Source organism: Lissotriton helveticus, chromosome 8, assembly GCF_964261635.1.
Source record: "Lissotriton helveticus chromosome 8, aLisHel1.1, whole genome shotgun sequence".
NCBI lineage: Eukaryota > Metazoa > Chordata > Amphibia > Caudata > Salamandridae > Lissotriton > Lissotriton helveticus.
The window spans coordinates 599629656-599649535 of NC_136069.1; the positions used below are offsets into that span (position 1 = coordinate 599629656).

A 19880-nucleotide genomic window follows, 5' to 3' on the forward strand; every position below is an offset into this window, starting at 1 on the left:
CACAGGTTACGAGGTCCTTATTTTCAGTTTTTTCAAAAGATGTTAGAAGGTTTTCCCTCGGCTGGTTCTGGGCTCTTTATTGGCATTTTAATATTGTGCTGTTTGTGTAGTGTCTTTGTTGTAATCTGATACTCAGGGCTCGTGATTGTGTTTGATAATCCTTTTTCTGACTGCAGTTCCTTTTTAAGCGCAAAAATTGGCTGTAAGGTAAGTTGTCTCTGAGCGGTTGAGGGTGATAACTTTTGTAGGACAACAAGCTATTTTTGGCAGTCGGTTTTCTAAAGGTTTTTGTCTCGATTTGGTTATTCTCTGAAAAGATCGTGAGGTCTAGGAAGTCAATACTTTCCTTGTCAGCTGTGTATGTGAATCTCAACCAGGGATCACGTGTGTTAAGCCAGTCGACAAAAGTTTTCAGGTCTTGGTTATTGAGCCAAATCAAGAAGACATCGTCTATATAACGTTTCCAGTAAATGATACTGGAAACGTATGGGTTGGCAGTTGTGAGTACATGATGAGTTTCAAAATTACTGACGTAGAGTCCAGCCACCGATGGCGCAAAGGCACTGCCCATAGAGGTCCCATGGCTCTGTAAAAACAATTGGTTTTCGAATTCAAAATAGTTTTCAGTAAGTGCCATCCGGCAGCATTCCAAAACAAAGTGTCTGGGTGTTCTGAAATCCCAGTTCTCCATGAAAAGTACGTCTTCCAACATTTCCAGAGTCTCTTTTTGGGGCAGACTCGTATATAGGGATTCAACATCTAATCCCACCAGGAGCATCTTGGTGGGGTCAAAGGTTAGATCTTTCAGCTGATTCAACAGATCTCGGGTGTCTTGTAAATAGGCTGGTGTTCTTTTGACAAGTGGTTGGAGGAATTTGTCCGCAAATTTAGACAGGGGTTCCAGTGCTGACCCTATCCCCGACACAATTGGACGGCCTGGAGGAGGTATTCTGTTTTTGTGTGTCTTGGGGAGGGAGTAGAAATAGGGGATCTCAAGAGTGAACTATCAGAGTTTTGTCGTTCTCTCAAGTTAAAAGCACACTTTGGGGAGTCGCCAGTAACTTCTGATCTAGGAGACACGAACCTCTGCAAAAAATCAAACTACAGCCCACCGACAAACATGGTACCAGTAGAAATACTAGCCTTCGAACAAGCGGTCCTAACTGGAATTGATAACTTGGCAACTAATGTGCGAAGACCCTTCCAGAACTTAACGAGATCAGAAAGAATCGCTTTGGAAGAACTTCAGACAAATGAGAATATCGTCATAAAACCCGCGGATAAGGGTGGGGGTATAGTTATCCTCGGAAAAGAAGGCTATATGAATCAATGTCTTGATCTATTGGCGGATGAGAAATTTTACACCAAAATCACAATTGATCCAACACCAAGATTACAGACAATCATTGCCATCATGGTTCATGAAGCCGAAACAAATGGCTGGATAAGCAAAAAAGAGGCTGATTTCCTAGTAACTGAGAACCCTAAGATCCCCTATTTCTACTCCCTCCCCAAGACACACAAAAACAGAATACCTCCTCCAGGCCGTCCAATTGTGTCGGGGATAGGGTCAGCACTGGAACCCCTGTCTAAATTTGCGGACAAATTCCTCCAACCACTTGTCAAAAGAACACCAGCCTATTTACAAGACACCCGAGATCTGTTGAATCAGCTGAAAGATCTAACCTTTGACCCCACCAAGATGCTCCTGGTGGGATTAGATGTTGAATCCCTATATACGAGTCTGCCCCAAAAAGAGACTCTGGAAATGTTGGAAGACGTACTTTTCATGGAGAACTGGGATTTCAGAACACCCAGACACTTTGTTTTGGAATGCTGCCGGATGGCACTTACTGAAAACTATTTTGAATTCGAAAACCAATTGTTTTTACAGAGCCATGGGACCTCTATGGGCAGTGCCTTTGCGCCATCGGTGGCTGGACTCTACGTCAGTAATTTTGAAACTCATCATGTACTCACAACTGCCAACCCATACGTTTCCAGTATCATTTACTGGAAACGTTATATAGACGATGTCTTCTTGATTTGGCTCAATAACCAAGACCTGAAAACTTTTGTCGACTGGCTTAACACACGTGATCCCTGGTTGAGATTCACATACACAGCTGACAAGGAAAGTATTGACTTCCTAGACCTCACGATCTTTTCAGAGAATAACCAAATCGAGACAAAAACCTTTAGAAAACCGACTGCCAAAAATAGCTTGTTGTCCTACAAAAGTTATCACCCTCAACCGCTCAGAGACAACTTACCTTACAGCCAATTTTTGCGCTTAAAAAGGAACTGCAGTCAGAAAAAGGATTATCAAACACAATCACGAGCCCTGAGTATCAGATTACAACAAAGACACTACACAAACAGCACAATATTAAAATGCCAAAAAAGAGCCCAGAACCAGCCGAGGGAAAACCTTCTAACATCTTTTGAAAAAACTGAAAATAAGGACCTCGTAACCTGTGTGACCACATTTGGCCTTGCAACATACCAGGTCGACAAACTGATCAGTAAGAATTGGCATATTGTAAACACTGGCAAATTCAACTGGCCAAAACCCCGTTTTGCAAATAGACGTACAAAAAATCTACGTGACATGCTGGTTCATACCCGTCCAAAACAGAAAAATCCAACGAATCAGATCAGAAACATAAACATGGCTCCAGTGTCAGGCCACTACCCATGCGGTTCTTGCACAGCTTGTACTTCTACATCCATTTCTAAAACATTGCAATTGTCACCAACATTCACGTGGACCCAGCGACAACATAGCAACTGCAACTCTTCCCATGTGATCTACATGGTCACATGTCCATGTGACAAAAAATACATCGGTATGACCTGCAGAAAGGTTAAACTGCGCATAGGTGAGCACAAAAGCAATATACGCTTAAAAAAGAACACAACCAAACTATGTGCACATTTCATCGAACAAAAACATAGTATTGAAGACCTGAAGTGGACAGTTATAGAAAAAGTTCAAGACAATACACCCAACGTTGAAAAAGTGTTGTACGAAAAAGAACAACGCTGGGTGGACCGCCTTAAGACGAATAAATATGGTTTAAATGATGATATTTGCTGGCACCACTTCGCACGCTGATACTAGCAGTTTGTTAATCTGAAAATTTAGAGTCCACTTAGTGTTCTGACACTCATAACCCTATGAGATTCTAAGTTCATCCCGTCTACAAATGTACTCCCTAAGGAACAGGTACAGTCCGTATCCTTTACAAAGTATATATATTTTTCAAATATAAATTTCTTTGATTCAATGCCTTAATAATTACGAGACCATGATGTAGATAATCTATAAATTACTTATTAGGCATACAAATTTTAAATAATTACTTTTGAAGCTGTTCTTCGGTTGTATACAAAAGTCTCATTTCTATCTCTATGATTAGCGTAGTTAAAACGCCATTGGAAACGTGCTCTTGGCGTCCAGGAGGCAGAGCCAGCACAAGACGCGGAACACATTTCCGCTGCGGGTAAGTCGTCCCTCCACCGCCCTCGCTCATCCACAACTTATAGCACCAGAGTGACTAATATCTTGATTCTCTGATACTGTTATAGCCTGGGACCTCCTGAGGGAACCTTTTTCTAAACACAATTAAGGTAAGACCTCACATGGGGTATGACGGACTTCCTTACCATTACGTAAATGTGCCGAACACTTATCATCCCTGTTTTCTCTATCAGGTTCGCATACTCAAGTTCACCTGATTTAGAGGTATGTCACATTCCTTGCAATTTACATGTCGCATTAAGTCGCCACCATTTACTCGCCAACATGTCCCTATTGTTCTCAATTTCCTAAAACAGCATGCCACAATTGAGCTTGCAAAAATGGTACAATGTTTTTCCATTTCTTCTTTTTAACCGCACTTTGGTAAAATGCCACTAGTGACCCCAACCCTCTTTTTCTTAAATTTTACAGGTGACTACATAGAACCACGTAAGGGTAAGATTGTAAATTACACCTCTACCCCCCTACATCACAAATAGTGATAGGTAGATCTCTGTTTATTGTTGTTTTTTGTCCTGACGAATGCTCTTAGACCCACGAGCCAACAGAGCAGAAACATGTCGACGCTTTGTCAATATTACTAATATATGCTATGGATTCCTAATTTTCCAGCGAGCATACCAACTTCTTTTAAACTAGTTGTCCACCGATACTAATAATAAAGAGTATCTTAATCGGTTGGAAACTATTTTATCTCTTTTTGTGCCTTTTCTGTTGGGGTTATTCGAATTTTTTATCTCTGGAGACTGCCACGAAAAAACCAGAGAAAGCCTCAGGCGAGGCTAGGCAATACACAATTTTGTCAAACCCGATGATTGCTGCCAAAACGTTTGTGTGGGGCGGAGAACAAGATATACCGCTTCTCGTTATACACAACGCTTATGAGGGTTTCACAATATATTTCACAATATATTTCTCTTGGTATAAGTGATAACAAGTGTCCTATCCCTTTTTGATAATCTCTACTGAGTTCCGGGGAACAGATAGGACAACCTTTCCTCGTCCCTCTATTTGATGTATTCCTCTTCAACTAAGGCCTTGATCTCATTCATCAATCTTGGGGTGGGATCTGTAGTAAGTGGCCGATATGCATTAGTGTTGTTCAACTGTCGGAGGCATTCAGTCCTGTAAGTCTCCACATCTTGCATTACAATAGAGCCGCCTTTGTCAGCAGGCTTGATGACTACTGAAGAATCTTGAGTTAGTGTTTTCGATGCTTGTCTCTCTATTCCTGACAAGTTATTATAGCCAGTTTTAGGGGAGGTCCAGATTTTATCAATGTCATCTTTAACCGCCTACTCAAAAGTGGATACTTGAGGTGGTATTGCATGTGAGGGAGGTAGAAAAGTAGATTTTGTCCTTAGACCAGTGTTAACTTCTTTCTCTATGTCGGACTCCTCATTGCTTCTATTCTTGAAGAAGTAATGTAACCTCAGTTTCCGAAAAAACTGCGCTAGTTCTATTTGGAGTAGAAATGGATCACCGTCATCACAAAACCTAAGCCCTTATTAAGAACCACTTCTTCAATGGTGGACAAGGTTCTTTTACTCAGATTGACCACCAAACTCATCTCAGGTTTTGAGCTTATTTTTGAGCACTCCGTCGCGTGTGACTCCGGGTTCCGGCATGAGGGCCTGCCGTGTCTTCCCACTGAACCTGTGGCTGTCCTTGCGTTTGTCTTTTTTTGCCCCGAGATCGTCGGGGACCAAACGGTAAAAAAGGCTGGTTATTATATTGTGGATAGCCAGGAAACGGACCCATAGGTGGCTGAAAAGGGTGCTGAAAATTACCTGAATGTCCCCATGGTGCTGGAGGCCACCATGGTTGCCCAGACATATTGTATTGTCGTCTATAATTCTGATATCTGCCGGCTCTACCTCGGCTTCCTCCTACATTCGCAGGTGAATTAGTAGCTTCTGGATCACTGCCCGAGTCAGAGCTGGATCCAGAATAGTTGGATCCGTACATCCGCCCACTTCTACTGAAGTCGGGAGCTTTGTAGGTGTCACTCGTATACGGATATACGCGCTCTAATTTAAATTTGTCCAGGGCCTTTTTGAATTTTTCTACCTTGGTCTGAAGTATAGAGTCAAGAAAGTCCTTGTTGGTTTTATCTGACTCATCTTTCTGTTTTTTAAAGACAGCAGGGGTAACCGTCGTCCTGATCTGTCCTTCAAGGGCTTGTATCTCCACCAGAATACCGTCTGCCACCCGCTTGGCTGTGCTGATGATTAATATCAGCCAATCGCGGGTGCAGCGCCACGCAATCATTGACCAGTCTTTAAGAAAAGATTTGTCATTGAGAAAAAGTCGAGGAGCATTAGTCACTATAAGCCCCGGAGGGGCACAACTTGCCCTCATATACTCTGCCATGGTGATCCCATGTGTCTGTGTGCGTGAATGAGCTTTTTTGAGTGTCAGGACTTTGGCCCAATCATCAATCGCATTTATAGTAGGTGCTGGGAGTATTTCAAGAATACTAGGCATATTATCTAGAATGGATTGATACACTGAGTGGTCGTAGGCTAGGCCACTGCGTTCGGCCATATTTGCAAGCCGAACGCAGTGGCCTAGCCTACGACGACTCAGTGTATCAATCCATTCTAGATAATATGCCTAGTATTCTTGAAATACTCCCAGCACCTACTATAAATGCGATTGATGATTGGACCAAAGTCCTGACACTCAAAAAAGCTCATTCACGCACACAGACACATGGGATCACCATGGCAGAGTATATGAGGGCAAGTTGTGCCCCTCCGGGGCTTATAGTGACTAATGCTCCTTGACTTTTTCTCAATGACAAATCTTTTCTTAAAGACTGGTCAATGATTGCGTGGCGCTGCAACCGCGATTGGCTGATATTAATCATCAGCACAGCCAAGCGGGTAACAGACGGTATTCTGGTGGAGATACAAGCCCTTGAAGGACAGATCAGGACGACGGTTACCCCTGCTGTCTTTAAAAAACAGAAAGATGAGTCAGATAAAACCAACAAGGACTTTCTTGACTCTATACTTCAGACCAAGGTAGAAAAATTCAAAAAGGACCTGGCCAAATTTAAATTAGAGCGCGTATATCCGTATACGAGTGACACCTACAAAGCTCCCGACTTCAGTAGAAGTGGGCGGATGTACGGATCCAACTATTCTGGATCCAGCTCTGACTCAGGCAGTGATCCAGAAGCTACTAATCCACCTCCGAATGTAGGAGGATGCCGAGGTAGAGCCGGCAGATATCAGAATTATAGAGTACAATACAATATGTCTGGGCAACCATGGTGGCCTCCAGCACCATGGGGACATCCAGGTGATTTTCAGCACCCTTTTCAGCCACCTATGGGTCCGTTTCCTGGCTATCCACAATATAATAACCAGCCTTTTTTACCGTTTGGCCCCCGACGATCTCAGGGCAAAAAAAGACAAACGCAAGGATAGCCACAGGTTCAGTGGTAAGACACGGCAGGCCCTCATGCCGGAACCCGGAGTCACACGAGACGGAGTGCTCAAGAATAAGCTCAAAACCTGAGACGAGTTTGGTGGTCAATCTGAGTAAAAGAACCTTGTCCACCATTGAAGAAGTGGTTCTTAATAAGGGCTTAGGTTTTGTGACGACAGATGACGGTGATCCATTTCTACTCCAAATAGAACTAGCCCAGTTTTTTCGGAAACTGAGGTTACACTACTTCTTCAAGAATAGAAGCAATGAGGAGTCCGACATAGAGAAAGAATTTAACACTAGTCTAAGGACAAAATCTACTTTTCTACCTCCCTGACATGCTATACCACCTCAGGTATCCACTTATGAGCAGGCGGTTAAAGATGACATTGATAAAATCTGGACCTCCCCTAAAACTGGCTATAATAACTTGTCAGGAATAGAGAGACAAGCATTGAAAACACTTACTCAAGATTCTTCAGTAGTCATCAAGCCTGCTGACAAAGGCGGCTCTATTGTAATGCAAGATGTGGAGACTTACAGGACTGAATGCCTCCGACAGTTGAACAACACTAATGCATATCGGCCACTTACTAAAGATCCCACCCCAAGATTGATGAATGAGATCAAGGCCTAAGTTGAAGAGGCCCTAACAGAGGGTTGGATAACTCCTTTAGAGTCACAATTCCTGCAGGCACAGCATTCCATCATGCCCTATTTTTACACCCTACCTAAGGTGCATAAACCCCAGAGACCACCACCGGGGAGGCCAATTATATATGGCCAGGGCTCAGTTCTAGAGCCCCTTTCGGCTTTCGTAGACCACTTTCTTAGACCCTTAGTGCACACCATGCCTACTTACCTGAAGGACACCACTGATGTCCTGAGGGTGATTCTGGATATTCCTTTCAATCGGGAGACAGACTATCTAGTCTCTCTAGATGTAGAGTCACTGTACACTTCCCTTCCCCAGGATGAGACTTTAGAGACCATCAGATCCATCCTGGGTGATACAGAACTTGATTCCATCACTCCTGTACCCTTTATTATGGCTTTAGCCACTATAGCCATGAAAGAAAACTTTTTTATGTATGAAGATACGGTATACCATCAAGTCACTGGGACGAGCATGGGCAGCATTTTTGCCCCTTCCCTAGCTAACCTGTATGTCCATATGTTCGAACAGACAACAGTATTGAATCCAACCAACCCGTTCTTTTCATCTATATTATGATGGAAACGCTATATAGATGATGTCCTATTGGTGTGGAGAGGTGACAATGACTCAGTTGCCCACTTCCACCAATGGCTAAATATCCAAAATAGCTTCTTGCGTTTCACCATAGAAACAAGCAAAGAAAAGGTTTCCTTTCTGGACCTCTCCATCTACACCACAGAGACAGGTCTTGAAAGCGAATTATACAGAAACCAATGGCAAGAAACTCGCTACTCCTATATGAGAGTGAGCACCCTAAATCCCTGCGTGACAACTTGCCTTTTGGCCAATTCCTCCGAGTTCTACGGAATTGTTCCACTCCAGAAACCTTTGCGTATCACGCAGAGGAATTGTCCAAACAGTTAGCCACCAGACATTACCCTAAGAAACGTATTAAGCGGTCCTGGAAACGTGCTGCCAACAACCATCGTGAGGCACTTCTAGAGCCAAGAGTCGAGAAGGTCCCATTGGATCGCCTTACACTGGTTAGTACTTACAACACAAAATCTAATTGTATCCAGAAAATTATCAGGCGACACTGGCGCATACTAAATAGCAGCAATGACAAGATAGAGTTTCCACTTTTTGCCTTTAAGAGGTCCAGCAACCTAAGGGATCGTCTAGTACATACCCGCCCGAAAGAGACATCTAAAAGAGAGGTGGGCACCCTGTGGGACTTACCCCCCCGTAACGGGCCATCATCCATGTGGTGGATGCTCTGTTTGTCCTCAAACTTCTAAGGCAACGAGCATAGACATAGGCACTAATCGCCCGTGGCAGCTGAGGCACTTTACCAACTGTAACAGCACCAACTTGATTTACCAACTAACATGCCCATGCAATTCACGCTACATAGGCATGACCACCAGGAAGGTGCGAGTGAGGATGCAAGAACACAAGAGCACGTTTCGATGTAAAAAAGATGTTTCAAAATTGACTAAACATTTTTTACAACACAACCATAGCGAAACAGATTTCACGTGGACTGTTCTTGAAAAACCTTTTATTCCCTCACACATAAGTGATATATCAAAATTCCTGTTTCAAAAAGAACAGAAATGGATTTTTAAGTTATGTACAGACAGACACGGGCTTAACTATGACATCCCGTGGTTCAATTTACAATGAGTACACCATTTGTGGAATATTTATGTTCCATGGATTTTGCAATCTAACCTATATAAATCTGTTGATGTAACAATAAAAGAATGCCTTTCTCCTTCCAGCATGCCCCACTTTACCATCTATGAATGGGTATTTGGCCTTGAATAAGACTGATTTGGGCATTATGCCATCACCTTATGTTGAACATACCATTTGGGACCTTCCTTGACTCTTTTTGATCTCTCTAAACCTCACATAACTCAAAGACATGTATATCATTACTTGGTATTGAACTACCATTTCAGAGACCATGATATCAGATGCTATCGAACCTTCCACGCGACGTTACAAGTAATATAGCTCGGTTGACTGCAGCTTGGTCTGATATGTTTATCAAACTACACTCGCGAGGCGAGTGACGTCATATTGTAGTTCACCTCTCCCCTCGCGAGACTACGCGAAACAAGCCGCGTTTTGATAATGTCATCGCGTTTGGCTGCACCCTAGAAAATAAAGAACGGAAGGAAATAAGATCAAGTGGTGCTTTATTTGGGCTTTAATATTATAAATCTAACTTCGAGTGTGGCAATGTTTATAACGGTAGTATACCACGAATGTGCGTTGCTCACTAAACTATACACATCGGGTGAGTGACATCACTTTGTAGTTCAACCCCCCTCTCGCGAGACTACGCGAGCCAAACGGCGGTTTGGTAAAGCGAACTCCGGATGACTACACCTCGGTTAAAGAGTTTTTTTGTGTTCTTAATTTTGCCTGCCTGGGTTTAAATACAAGGATATAACAACACAGTTTTGAATAGAAGTAAGCCTCTATTGTCCATCGAGAGGCAGCTGTGGTGGCATCGAACACCGATTGGCTGATGCTAGGTCGCCACAACCAGTTAAATAGAAGTTCTTTAGAATAGCCCAGTGCCTCCCCTTGACTCAGTCACAGACCGAGACAACGACGGACAGGTAGGCACAAAGTTCAGTTGGGCTATACTTTATTTTCATTCTCTGATCTCGCTTTGCCAACGATTTTAGAGAAGGAAAAGATAATTGGTTTATAATCTCCTCACTGAACACTGGTGGATCTAATTTGGTCAGACATAATCATGGGACAGGTTTTTGCTGTCCAACATTAGATTTAATGGATTGAATGTTACTCATTGTTGCAAGCAGTAGTCACGGTTGTGAATGCGAGTTAAGGTCTTCACTTTGGGATAGGTTAATACTAGTAGGTTTTGCTCTACGTGCAAGACATCTTTGAACCCTAGGCACTACTATAGGACAGAGCAGGTTATAGTAAGCTCTCTCTGCCCTTGTTAAGTGCGGGTTGTTTTGTACTTGCAGAGCGGGGTCTCACAGTTCCTGAGCCAGGTCCAGGAAGAGGTGAGGGCCTTTCCCCGGGCACACTGGGTGAGTACTTAAATATCTTCACATTTTGAATAGATTTCAGTATCTAACAGACCACGTTAGCTTAATAAGGGTCCACGTATGTGTTTGTTCTTTACAGATTTTGACAATACACCAGGTGCCAAGGAGGAATTCAAACAGATGAAGGAGAATTATATCCTTTACTGTTGTTAATTCACTTGTGTGTTTTTTATAATTCCTTTTATTTTAATTTTTTTCACACTTTTAACCACAATTTTGGCAGTAGCATCTATATAGAACAGAGGCCCTGACGAAAGCCTATGGTCCTTTTCCATGATTGGCTGAAACATGTTGGCCCTCTCGCAGCTATTTGTTTAAACTGCAATTACTTTTTTGCACTGTTCTTGTTTTTAAATTGGAAGGGGCTTACGTTTAATAAATAGTCTTTTGATAAGCTCCCTATCCTATTTTAATCACCACACTCATCATTATACTTTTTGCCCTGCACTTTCTCATCAGATCAACATCATGTGGTTCAATCTAGTGATTGTATGTCATTACCCCAAGCCAACTATCGGGGTATGCCGGATGTCTCAATGATCAAGAGACACAATACCCTGGCAGGATTACCAGATGAGAATATTGATCTATACAAGTCATTGATGGGAATCCTCAATGAGGTTGATCGACAATCACAGATGGCCCACTTTTTGGTGATCTGTTCTGTTAGTCAAATATGGTAGTCACTTCCTTATCTTAATGTACTCAATTAGACGTTAAGGTAGCTTGAAAGAGATCCCAACAGGGTTTTTAGTTTAGACCTCTAAGTTTGTTTGTTGTATGTGCTAAAAATAATTAAAAACAGTTAAAAAGAGACAAAACAATTCATCTGAGATAATAGTTTTTAAGTTAAAAAGATGGTAAGAAAGTCAGCCACAATCAGGTCCTTGGTTTTGCATATCGAGGACGTTTCTCCTGGCCCACCACATGGAATTTAAAAAACGTGAAACAGCGAAGACTATATGTGAATCTGTATTGTATTTTAGAATTCTGAAAGCTTCGATGCAATGGGTTGTGCCTAGGTTTTTGCATAACTGTACCAATCATCTTTGTCTTATTGAGTGATATCCTGGGCAAAAAAAGAACACATGAAATTCAGACTCAACACACATGTTACAGGCTGAACACCCACTTGGATTACCACCCAACCATTTACACGTAAAGGCAAGCAAGGGGAGACAGGCGTGACTAAACTGTTCATATAATTTCCTTCCTGATGCCGAGCGGATTACGTCAAGACATGCCTCCAACCTGCAAGTGTCTTTTACTTCCAGGAAGAGTGATGTGAGGGAGCCGTGAGTGGGTTCTGCATGGAGTTTTGCTGATAATCCGCCCCAATAGCTGGTGTTTAATAATTTACGCTGTGTTCTCAAGCAAGCTATGTCAGGGTTGTCCCAAAGTTCTTGAAGGCCGATTTCATAAAGGCCCTCCCTAATAAATAATAGCCATGGCAACTTTCCTGAACCAAGAAGTCTCCGGATTTCCAATAGCTCTGATCTATACTCTGACAGTTCCGGTGTTATCCAGAGGCATTGCCAAAAGAGTAATGGCCTGCAGCCAGTTTCCTCAGCAATAGATCTCACCCCAAGGTCCATACGCAATGGAACCAAAGGGGAGCTTATCGGTAATCTGCATAATTGTCTAAGGAAGTTGTTTTCAGTTGTGACCAGAGGCCTATGATTAGAGTGCCCCCAAAGTTCGACCCCGTATAGGGCACCACTCCTGGCCTGGGTTTTATATATCTCCATGACCGGGCTCACTGGTTTGGGGAATGTTTTTCTGAAGAACTTAGCCAGGCCACCTGTAGTTTGTGTCAGTTTGAGATTCTACTTGCTAATTTGGGCCCCCAGGTCATTTTTTCAGTAAGAGTTATACCCAAGTAATCAAATACAGAGACATGCTCCTGAGGGATACCATTCATGTGCGGCTTGGGGCTTGTAGATTTGCTAGGGTTGAAGATCATAAATGTTGTTTTGTTAATATTGATCTCTAATCCCCTGGTCCTATAAAACACACAAAACCCATCTAAGATTCTTTGGATACCCATTGGAGACTTAGAGAGGAGGAGGGTATCATCTGCAAACATCATGGCAGGAATTTGCTTTTGCGCGATTTTAAAACATCTGTATCCTAACAAAGCTCTCAGTGCATTAATCAAACCATTGATGTATATGCAGAACAAGGTGGGGGCAATCACACATCCCTGTTAGACTCCCCTATTTACATTGATGAGTTGCGTTAGTTCCCCATTTTTACTGTATCTGATTTGGGCGTAATTTCCAGTATGTAGCCTTCTCAGTATATTTAGAAGGTAAAGGGGAAGTCCCAGTTCGCTTAGGACCCTCCATAGAGCACTCTTCAGGTTAACAAAGACCAGATACAGGCTACCCCCTTCTAAATGGACTGTTTTCCAATAGAGAAGCTGGACCCTGAAGATCTGATCGATTTTTGATGTTTTCTCCCTAAAGCCACCCTGCAAAGGGGTCAGGATCTTTTGTTCTTCCAGCCAAGATTGCAGATGATCTAAAAGGCCCCTCGCAAAGATTTTCTGAGAGACATCGATCAAGCTGATCGGTCTATAATTTGCCGGTGACAAAGGAAATTCCTTCTTATATACCGGGATGGACTCCGCGCCGAACCAAGTTGCGGGAAGATCCATTCCCTGTAAGATGGCGTTGAAGATCACCCAAAAGTAAGGGCCCCAGATCTTAGATTTAGCCCAATAGAGATCCCCTGGGATCTTATCCAAGCCGGCAGCCTTACCAGGTACTATTTTTTTTAAGGCTTTACTGACTTCTGTCAGGGATATCTCAGGAGTGGCTATCTCAGGCCCCAAGGAAGTCGGGTTGCTAGGGTCTGGCTACTCTCTGTATCATCTTGTGTGGCGCAGAGGGCTAGAAAATGCTCTCTCCAACAGTCAGCCACAATATTTGGCTCGAGGGTTCCTTGGCCATTATTGCTACCAGTGGTTCCAATGCTCCAGAATAATTTCATGTCCTTGGATTCCAGAGCCGATTTCAGGCTGTCCCACTGATCTGTTTCCCACGAGGATTTAGCTGCTGCAATGGTGGATTTATGATATCTGGCTGCTTTTACTGTGGTATTGCACTTTGTTTTTATAGCCTCTATTAATGCCTTTTTGGCCGCCCGGCAATCTTTATTAAACCAAGATTGCTTTGGCGTCCTCCCACGACCACTGGTACACATTATCCAAAACATCTCCTCCAGCTTTGTGGTTGTAAATTCATTGATCATTTCAACCTTATCAAGAGACGCGGCAAGGTCTCCAGACTTCACTAGGTCTGAAAATGACTCAATGTTGGGAATAATGGTGTCGAATAAGAGAGCCATTTTTCCATGTGATTTTTCCACCCAGGCCCACCTAACTTTCCGCCTATTATGTGAAAGGGTCATTCTGTGGTCAGCATTGGATAGTTTAGCAGATTTGTTCCCCAATAGGTGGGAGATTAAGTGTGAGTATTAAGGCATTATGGTCGTTGTCTTGCAGCGGACAGACAATAAAATCTTTGGCTAGGGGGCATAGCCTGGTTTCTAGGAAGATATAATCTAAGATAGAGGAGTGGCCCACTCTGTTAAAGGTTTGGCTCCCAGGGCAGTCTGAACCAAAGCGACCATTGCAGGCTCCCAAAGAATACTTTAGGGTAAGCGCATTGATGTGGAGGGCCAGTGGTGTCCATGCCCTGTTAGGGGTAATATTGGTCTCGGGGATAGCCCACAACTCATCCTCCTCTATTACAGATGGACCTGTGAAGTCTTTCAGTGGTTCAAATTGGCAGTTTATGTCTCCTCCCAGCACTACTGAAGCATTATTCGGGATGCTAGCTAACAGACTGTCGAGATGTTCTAGGGTTGCTGACTCCTGGCCAATCTTAACCGGCCTAGAATATATGTTAATTAAGTCGATTGTTAACTCTGGTTTTAACGTTAGTACAAGGCACATTATGTCTGGGGAGATGTGCAGCACTAGGGTAATCCTACATCCAAATGTTTTTTATTTTCTTATTTTGATTTTATAGAGTTTTATATAGCGCTAACTTGACCCGAATCGGGTATCAGAGCGCTTTACATAGCACCAGTTGCATTACATAAGGACACATTCATTATTGTTAGGCACGTGGAGATTAAGTGATTTGCCCAGAATCACAGGATGTTCAGCGTCATTGCCGAAACCCGATCCCAGTACCCCAGATCCGAGGTCGACCACCCTACACATTAGGCCAACTCCACTCCCCTCCTAACCCGATGACTCCCAACCCACGTGCAAAGCCCACCCGATGGTCTGCCTCGTCCCTTGGATGCAACCACGGCAGAATAGACCGTCCGGAGAGCTTGAGGGTTAAAAATGGGATGGAGCAAAACCAAGGGAGGGAGCCCAGCCTCGACCGGCCGCGCGCAGACGGGCTCGCCCTTGGCACGGGCTTTGCCCGGGCACGCCCGCGCTCATCCCGCACTGTGGGATCCCGCTGCACCTCTTATTGCGCTTCCGTGTATAGGATATGCTAGTCAATGGCAGTGCCGGCGCAGGCGTGTCTGGGGCTGGTGGCCATTCCCTGTACGGCGTTGGGGCCACGGGCGCCTGTTACTGCTTGCTGGCCATTTCCCTCACGGCGTCTGAATCACGTGCTTCCTGCCCTGCGGGAGCCCGCCGCACCTCTTATCGCCCTTTCGGGCGCGGGATATGCTTGTCCGTGGCGGTGCTGGCGCAGGGGTGTCTGGGGCTGGTGGTCCGGCGGTTCACCCGATCCCCTCTCGGCGTTGGGGCCAAGGGCGCCTCTTACTGCTTGCTGGCTGTTTCCCTCACAGCGTCTGAATCACGGGCTTCCCACGCTGCGGGAGCCCGTCGCACCTCTTATCGCACTTCCGGGCGCAGGATATGCTCAACACTGGCGGTGCCAGCGCAGATGTGTCTGGGGCCGGTAGTCCAGCGGTTCAGTCGTTCCCACACGACGTTGGGGCCAAGAGTGCCTGTTACTTCTTGCTGGCCGTTTTCCTCACGGCTTTTGAATCACAGTTCAAATCCACTGCTCTCACTAAGGACCAACACAATATGCAGTACATTAGAACAATATAATGGCCTGGCATGGTAGCAGGAGTATGGCCGTCAACGCATCCCTTACCATGACATGGTCCACCCCTAACTTTTGGTTTTACATACATAGAGTGCAACTTTTCCCCCACATTTTCCTTGTGGTTTATCGATCAGCAATAGGATTTTCATTGAGCCGCCAATGACTTTGATGAATTACTGGGATTGAGATCTACCTCTATTAAGATATGGTTATGGCTAGAAGGGACAATATGAACACAAAAGCCAAGAAGACTCTATGTTAGGGAGTCTCCTATTAATCAGTGATCAAGTCTTGTATACTTGCTGTGTGCCAGAGAGTTGTATGTGTAGTCCTTGGCTTCTTTGTGTTGCAGAATCCAAATATTTTGTAAGCCCATGGATTTCTGCCAATCCTTCCCTAACTGTGGTCCTATCCCAGTCTCCCTTCAGTGGGTGGCTTTTAAATTCTCCTGCAAGGACTCAATTTCCCTTGGTAAGCTATAAATTATCTGAAATAGTAGTGTGGATGAAGGTTTCCTTGTTTGTATTGGGGGCGTATATTATTGTGACATTAAGCCTATGTTCCATTATGCCCACCACCCTGTACTCTGCAAGATACATCAGGAATGACCCCGATTACTGGTCCCACAAACTCAGCACAAACAGGACTGCTACCTGCTACCTGCCACCACCCCTCACTTCTTGGAAATCTCAGAAGAGAAGCATTGGATGGGGAATCATTTGGAGCAAAATCTATCTGTGTCTTAATTTAACATGTTGGCTCTCTTGAATTCATCAGTTGACCACGTCTTGGAGTACAGCTTTATGGATAGCATCTACATCTTTAACATCCCTCGTTGCCTTCTTAAGAATCCTGTCCGTTTTCTCTCCACTAACTTTCTTTGGGTGCTGTAGGACTAGCATAGAGTGGGAATTAGCAGACTCCTTGTTGTGCACTGCACCATTCAGGGTGAAAGTGCTCCACTGTTTAGATGTTGTAGGTGTATTAGCATATTCATTCTCTTCATATAATTGTCCATGCTTTTGGAAATGAGCTAGTCCCCATGTGTCTGCTCTTTCAGGTGCAAATTAGACTAAAAGGGTGACCCAATTGAAACAGTCTTTCATGTTGGTGAAGAACGTGAGCAATAGGCCTGAAGGTGAGAACTTGCATACGGTCAAACCAAGAGGTCCTGGAAGAGCTGCAGGTGGTGGTTCTCATGACCTTTTTCCGACCATATGATTCTCCTCCCCCTCTTCCTAGAACTGTACCCTTGTAAGAATATCCAGTGGAAGTTTTTTTTTTATTTTCCTAAGCACAAAATCCTATGGGTTCAATAAAGTTGGACGGACAGATCATGTTTGTTATTAATGACATGCATGAAATTATGTGGGTCTCCAGCTCTGTTCTCATTTTTGGCTCTCACCAGAAGGCCTGGATTTCCAATATTACTGTGTCTTGATCTGTTCTCTAAATCTTCTTGGTGTGCCTCATGGCTGATGTGCTATTTTTCTGGGTTTGGACGGTTCCCATGAGGCACGAGGTCAGACTGATTTGCATATAGCCATGTCTGAACTGGGGTGGCGGAGTGGGCTAAAGAACGGTGATGGATCAAACCCAGATCTTTTGACTGGGTGTGAGTGTTTGATTGGTTCTGATGCTCCGTCCATCACCACCCCCTTTTGTACCGCTTTTGGCCGCCATTAGTGTGGCAGGGTATGCTCAGACGTGAGTCCCTTGCTCACTTTGCCACTGGATTCAAGCAAGCCGGGCTGAAGATGGCTGGAATGCCAGAAACCGGTCCTCTGAAGATTGTTTCCGGTCCAGGGAAGGCATGGCTTGGCAGTTCGGGCTGGACTGTTCCCATGAGGCACAGGGCCAGACTGATTTGCATATAGCCATGTCTGAACTGGGGTGGCGGAGTGGGCTAAAGAACGGTGATGGATCAAACCCAGATCTTTTGACTGGGTGTGAGTGTTTGATTGGTTCTGATGCTCCGTCCATCACCACCCCCTTTTGTACCGCTTTTGGCCGCCATTAGTGTGGCAGGGTATGCTCAGATGTGAGTCCCTTGCTCACTTTGCCACTGGATTCAAGCAAGCCGGGCTGAAGACGGCTGGAATGCCAGAAACTGGTCCTCGGAAGCTTGTTTCCGGTCCAGGGAAGGCATGGCTTGGCAGTTCGGGCTGGACTGTTCCCTTGAGGCACAGGGTCAGACTGATTTGCATATAGCCATGTCTGAACTGGGGTGGCTGAGTGGGCTAAAGAACGGTGATGGATCAAACCCAGATCTTTTGACTGGGTGTGAGTGTTTGATTGGTTCTGATCCTCCGTCCATCACCACCCCCTTTTGTGACACTAGAAGGTCAGCTGATGATAATTTTTTCCCAGGGAGCAAAAAGGTGCGGTCTTAGATTATGTGTTGCTAGTAATCCCCAAGCCTCTAGATACCTCTAGTAACCCTGGTAAAGTAACTATTGGGCCGCGAAAAAGGATGCCTAAGTCAGCAATCTAGTCGATGAAGATGTGGTGCATGCAGCTATATCCAGGCCTTAGAAAACAGGAGTCTGATATTCAGGAGTAAAGGCAGTCTGTTATAGGTCCATTGGGACTGCACGCATAGCAATATTGGTAGCCATCAACCTTTCCTCAGTCCATTTGCCTTGGAGCAGCTGCACTACAAGAAGCTGTGTGGGAATAAACATCCTTCAGACCGAAGCCAGAATCCCTATGTGCCTTTACAGTGCCGGCAAAAGAACAAATGCGTCTTTAGTACGCATTCGTTCAGCACTCAAGACGGTATAATGACTTGCCTTAGGGTGCTGCATTGGTTGGATGGTGTTGGATTTAAAGTCTAACGCCTACCCTACTGTTGCCCATACCGGAGTTGGAATAGTAAGTTAACCTATTCCAAAATCCAGTGCTCCTGTAATGCGCGTTGTTATAACTATTTGCGCGCTGAACGAATGCATACTAAAGACGCATTTGTTCTAATGTCGGCGCTGTGAAGGCACAGCGTGATTCAGGCTTTCAGAATACCGTCACACATTTGCTGTGGGGCCCATCATCTGCCCACAGTTATTGGTTCCGTAGATGTGGGCTTGCTCCTTAACAACAAACTCTGTAACTGTCCTGCATGATGCTTGCCTCCAGCTTTCCTGATCTCTTTCAGCACCTCATGAGTTACCGGCTCTAAGATAATCTTCCAAGATGGTGACAAGTCAGTTCCACATATAGTCTTACTGCTCAAGAAGCCCCAGCACCGTCCGCTCCTTCTTGTCCTCATCACTTTCTGTTAAGTGTCAGGTCTCATGTACTTCAGACCTGCCCCCACTCAAAGCTGAACTCTAATCCTATCTCACTTCTTCAAAATCTCTCCCCCACATACACCACACAACCTTCCACTCTCCCACATACTCTCCCCAATGATCAGTCTCCTTCCTCATCTACCACCTCAAACACTGAGCACACCACGACAGTCCATAAACCTACCCATCCACGCCTTTCATCGATTGCAGCCTTTAGAGTGCCAAAACTAGACTCTTATGCTTCTCCATCAACTCTTACTCGCAACCAGTGCTTTATGGCGGTGGTTGCAGGTAGGGCATACAACCTCTTGTTTTTGGAGACCAACAATTACTTTTCCTCAATAAACTGATCCAGAGCAAGAGAGAAAAAAAAAATAGAAAGGAGGAGGAAGAGTCGAAAGGAGAAAGCTGAAATGGAAGAACTGGCAAGAGTGAGATACATAGGGGAGTATGTGTGTGGTGGTGGATTAAAGAGGCATAACATTAGGTGGATTCAGGACTATGTACCCTTGGTGTTAGGCGCCCTGGCCCTGATAATGCCAGCTGTGGGCTTCTGAGCAAAACCTATTTTTTCAAACAAATTGAATACTGCTTACACCCCATCCACTGTCCACAGAAGCAAAATAATCACAAAGATCCCCGCTCCCTCAAATCTCTGTATTGTCTCTCTACAACACAACGGGACTCAACTTAATGTAAACACAACACTGAAGCACAGGCTTACACCAACGCCAATTTTACAAATTCACTCCGAATTATACTCTT

At 44.4% G+C, this 19880-nt stretch overlaps 1 protein-coding gene across 1 annotated transcript in view; it reads left to right on the plus strand.

Annotated features, from left to right (window-relative positions):
• PIBF1 (progesterone immunomodulatory binding factor 1) overlaps positions 1 to 19880 on the plus strand; it is an 853407-nt gene that overhangs the window by 445070 nt on the left and 388457 nt on the right. The window lies entirely within an intron of this gene.